This window comes from Elephantulus edwardii, unplaced genomic scaffold (genome assembly GCF_000299155.1).
Source record: "Elephantulus edwardii isolate Elephantulus edwardi_28Jun2011 unplaced genomic scaffold, EleEdw1.0 scaffold00274, whole genome shotgun sequence".
NCBI classification, from domain to species: Eukaryota; Metazoa; Chordata; class Mammalia; order Macroscelidea; family Macroscelididae; genus Elephantulus; species Elephantulus edwardii.
Window position 1 is genome coordinate 650,366 of NW_006400024.1, and position 5,282 is coordinate 655,647.

The 5,282-nt window shown below is 45.2% G+C and overlaps 1 pseudogene; it reads left to right on the plus strand.

The window, feature by feature from the left end:
- The first annotated feature begins 5,145 nt into the window (after positions 1 to 5,145).
- Positions 5,146 to 5,282, plus strand: part of LOC102859940 — a 15,042-nt pseudogene continuing 14,905 nt past the window's right edge.

Consider the following 5,282-nt stretch of genomic DNA (forward strand, 5'->3'; position numbering starts at 1 on the left):
TTATTGCAGCTTTGTTCACAATAGCAAGGAGTTGGAAACAACCTAAGTGCCCATCAACAAACGAATGGCTAGAGAAGCTGTGGTATATTCGCACAATGGAATACTACGCTGCATTGAAAAACAAGAAACTCATGCAGTATTATTCTTGAAACATCCTCTCTGTCTCTGCCATGCCCAAGAACACTGTTCCTGAACCATCTTCCCTGTCTCTGCCATCTCCAACAGCAATCTTTTTGAAACATTCTTGCTGTTTCTGCCATGCCCAAGAGCACTCTTCTAGTCACTGTGTAAATAAAATCTCCTGAAGAGTAATCTCTTTGGCTGACGCTTTATCTTTCCAAGGATGATATCTTTTTCCAAGTACGAAATATGAAGTTACGTTATCCTTTCTTGTAAGGAGCATTCTGACTGTATTTTGTCCAGGACAAGTTTGTTCCTTGTTTTTGAGGTTTTGTGTTTATCTGTTTGTTTTATGGGTGGGTTTTTTTTTCCAGTTCATAATATATTCATTACTCTTACCTAACTCTAATTCAAAGACATAAATTCCTTTTCTGTCTTCTTTATTCAGCTTTATGTTGAACTTTCAAGTGCATTAGAAGCTATTGAAAATATTATTCCCTGACTCAGGTGCACCTTAGTCTTTAAGCTGACACCACTGTTTTTGGACAGGTCTTTAACGGCAGATACTCTCAATGCAACAAGTCTCTTGATTTCTTGACTCCTGGTACGCCTGGTACCAAGGGATTTTATTGTGGATTCTTGTTAAATGAAATTGCTTACAACTTCAGACTTTTCTCCATCTATCATGATGTTGCCTGTTGGTCCTTAACAATGATGTATTTAAAAATAAGTTTAAAATCTTATTAACCTGGAAAAATAAAATGGAAAGAAGGTATATGAGTAAACATTTGTCTGCATAAGCAAATAAAAAAACTGAAATTTCCCAAACCTTGGAATGTTTTTTGAGAAAAAATTATTTACAATTTTACCAGATATAGTAAGTAGTAAAAAATATTTCTTGGCAATCACTTGTTATGCATCAGAGAGTTGGACAATGACCAAGGAGGATAGAAAAAGAATTGATGCCTTTGAGCTGTGGTGCTGGAGAAGAGTATTGAGAATACCATGGACTGCTAGGAAAACAAACAGATTTGTCCTGGAAAGGGTTAAACCGGGTGGCTCCTTGGAGGCAAGGATTCTGAGGCTCCGTCTAACATACTTTGGACATGTTGTAAGGAGGGACCAGTCCTTGGAGAAGGACATCATGCTTGGGAGGGTGGAGGGACGGCGCAGGAGGGGAAGGCCCTCTATGAGGTGGATTGATTCAGTGACTGGGGTAATCGGGATGGGTGTGTCAGAGACAGTGCGATTGGCACAGGACAGAGGCTGTTTAGGGCTGTTGTACATAGGGTCACTATGAGTCGCAGGCGACTCGACGGCACATAACAACAACAACAAAGAAAAAAAATGCAAGACTCTCACTCAGGTGGAGATCAAAAGTTCAAGATATGGAGTGAGAAGCTAACACAGGAAATTCAAAGACAGTGGGGAAATGAGCTGAAATCCTTTTGTAATCTATACTAATAATTTTAAAGGAAAAAAGGGAAGCTTCCAGTGATGGTGGAATAAACTTTCCAGAATGTGGCAGTTCGTGAACGTAGGATGTGGTTAAGCTCATATGAATCACGTGGTTAGCCAGGAGGTGTCTCCCAGTGTAGGGAACTAAAGGAAATGGGAAAGTGATGAAATAAGAGGGATGAGCAGATTTCACAGGAAGGGGAAAATCCGGTGGGAAAAACAACGCATATGAACTTTATGAACTTCGCATGTAAACCAATATAAAAGAAAATTTTTTAAAAAAATGGAAGTATGCACAATTCAAACAATGGACTATTCCATGGTATTTAGAAGGGATGAAGAAGTCATGAAACACAACACAACATGGGTGAGTCTAGGGGGCATTTTACACAGAGTGATGTAAGCTAGTCACAAAAGGACAATACTGTGTAAGGCCACTGTTACATAAATCAGTCAAGTAAACAAACCTAGAGAAAGGTTTCCATGTGGAGAGAATTAATCCAGCATGGTTATGAGGGTGTGGGAATGAGGGTAGGAAATAAAAGGACCATACTGTGTGGGACCACTGTTACATAAATCAAGCAAACAAGCCTAGAGAAAGGTTTGCATGTGGAGGGAATTAATCCAGCATGGTTATGAGGGTGTCGGAATGAGAGTAGGAAATGAATGGATAGACAGTGGGCATTTCATTGGAATCGATGTGGGGAGAACAGTGTGAAATGAATAGATGATCAGACATTGTGTATATTACAACTGACATTAACAATGTGGAACAGATATGCATGATTGATTGGCTGGGAAAACAAAAGCTAAAAAAAAGTTTAAACACAGAGAGAAGCAATCATGGATGACTGACAGGAAAGAGAGGGCGTGGGGGGAGCAGAGTAGTGGGTGGAAGGGTGGGGTGAAAAGGACAGGCACAATTCGGTGAGGATTTGATGAGATGTTGTCATAAATGGCATTGATCGATTCAACTGACATTCTAAAACAAAGCACACGTGAATGGTAGAATAAAAACCAATTAAAAAGAAATATAAAGAAATAGTATAATGAAGTGTACACAGACCTAGACTCAGAAAGCTAAAAGGAAGTGCTATACTCAGCATTTCTCAGGCTAAAAGAACTGAAGACAACATTCAACCCTGGAGTCTCAATACTAAAGAGTCTGTGGAAAAAATACTGAATGATGTTGAAAACATCCCAAAAAGATGGAAGGAAAACTCAGAGTCATTGTCCTCAAAAAAATTGGTCCACAGAGAACCATTTCAGGAAGTAGCATACGATCTAGAGTCAATAGGATTGAAGACGGAAGTCCACATTGCACTGAAGACATGGGCAAAAAAAAAGAAGTTTCTAAGAACTGATGGAATACCAATTAAGGTGTTTCCACAAATAGATGTAACCCTGACATGCTAAAACATGAAATATTTGTGGTCCACCAAAGAAATGCATCAGAGAGCTGGACAATAACTAAGGATAACAGAAGAATCGATGCCTTTGAGTTGTGGTGATAAGAGGTGTGTTGAACATATCATGGACTGCCAAAAACATGAACCGCTCTGTCCTGGAGAGGATGAAACCAGGTTGCTCCTTGGAGGAAAGGATTTTGAAATTCATTCACACATACTTTTGTTGTCAGGAGGGGCCAGTTCCTGGAGAAGAACATTAAGCTTGGAAGAAAAGAGGGCCAGAACCGTGAAAGAAGACTCTGGAAGAGATTGACACAGTGACTGTGGTAATGGGGACAAGTGTGTCAGAGACAGTGAGCTTGGCTCAGGATAGGGCAAGGATCAGAGCCCTTGTTCATAAGGTCACTATGGGTCATAATCTAAACAAGGTGAATTGTACCCATTGGGTGGAACCTGTAGAGAAGTCGTGCAGACAGCTGATGTTGGAATTGATCGACTTTGCCATCCCACCCAGCTAACACTGGGCAGCCTCGGAGGCAGACAGTAGGAATCCCTGTATCACCAAAGAAGAAGCAGAGTGCGAGAGTCCGCTGGGTCTGAGTTTGCTGCATGAAACGAAGCTAAACAGACAGAGACAAGGCAGCCCAGACAATAGCCATGGTGACCACGGCACAGAAGTGGGGGACACCACAGACCAGGGGAGACCGCACAGAGCCCATCTGCTGCCCCGTGAAGCCAGAGCCAGATGTGGGAAGAGCTACTAGAGAGAGTGGCCGAGTTCATGTGTCCGACACTGACCGCAGGACTACGTGCTCTGTCCAGAGAACTGGATCTTCACCTGGAGCAGAATGGGTCAACGGGCACCTCAAGGAACCGCTGTGGATGACCTTGCAACCCCAGGCAGACGCATAGACAGTAGCCACCACTTGAAAGCCATGGCGCCCTGAGCCATCCTCGTTTGCACATGGTACGGAAGGGGTTTCCATGGCCACCTCACGCTGCCCCTCACCCTTCTTGTTACCTCATCCCCCTGCCTCCTCTTACTCCTGGATGTTTGTTCTTCCCACAGAACTCCAGCCCAGGGGTTTCACATGAAGTTCCCTTACAGCTAGACACCTTTCTTTCTCCACTGCAGCTGTGAAGAAAGTCTTACGCTCTAATCTGTGTGGGTCTTAGAAACTTGGTCGAACTGGCCCTGCTAAATTAAATGGCCACCTAGGTAAGCAGCTCTTTAATGCAAACCAGATGCCTTCACTTGGGCTTAGTGGGGAGCAGGGAAGTGGTGGTGGGGCGGCGAGGGTCAGAGACACAAAGCAGCACACCTAAGAGAAGGGAGTGGGGAGTGGTGAGGGGTGGGGAGGGTCAGAGGCATGGAAGCAGCAGACTAAGAGAGTTTTGCATCACTTGCATAGGACAGGGCCCAAAGCATTAAGTCCGGAGGGAGACATGAGAAGCTGTGCTGACTGGAGAACTGTATCCCGAGCGTTCCCACTCTGAATCGTAACCCGTTTCTTCTCTCTGAGCTCTGTAACTGAGTACTATGTTACTTCTGTGTGGCCTTCCAGCTAATTGTGAAAGATCAGAGAGCTGTGTGTGTGACGGACAGGTGGTCAGAACTGGTAGAAGGTGTGGGAGTATGTGGCATGCCTGACCTCACCAGAACCGGCTTCATGCCCTTGATGCCAGTGAAGAACCTCTACCACTTGTCGTGCAGTTGGTGGAGGTCGTGCAGTTGGTGGAGGTCCTGGCATTGGTGGAGGTCATGGAGTTGATGAAGGTCGTGGCGTTGATGGAGGTCGTGGTGTTGATGGAGGTCATGGAGTTGATGGAGGTCCTGGCATTGGTGGAGGTCATGGAGTTGATGGAGGTCGTGGCGTTGGTGGAGGTCATGGCGTTGATGGAGGTCGTGGCGTTGATGGAGGTCGTGGCGTTGATGGAGGTCGTGGTGTTGATGGAGGTCGTGGCGTTGATGGAGGTCGTGGTGTTGATGGAGGTCGTGGTGTTGATGGAGGTCATGGTGTTGATGGAGGTCGTGGAGTTGGTGGAGGTCGTGGCGTTAGTGGAGGTCGTGGAGATGGTGGAGGTTGTGGCGTTGATGGAGGTCGTGGAGTTGATGGAGGTCGTGGAGTTGATGGAGGTCGTGGCATTGATGGAGGTCATGGTGTTGATGGAGGTCGTGGAGTTGGTGGAGGTCGTGGCATTGATGGAGGTCGTGGAGTTGGTGGAGGTCGTGGCGTTAGTGGAGGTCGTGGCGTTGGTGGAGGTCGTGGAGTTGGTGGAGGTCGTGGCGTTAGT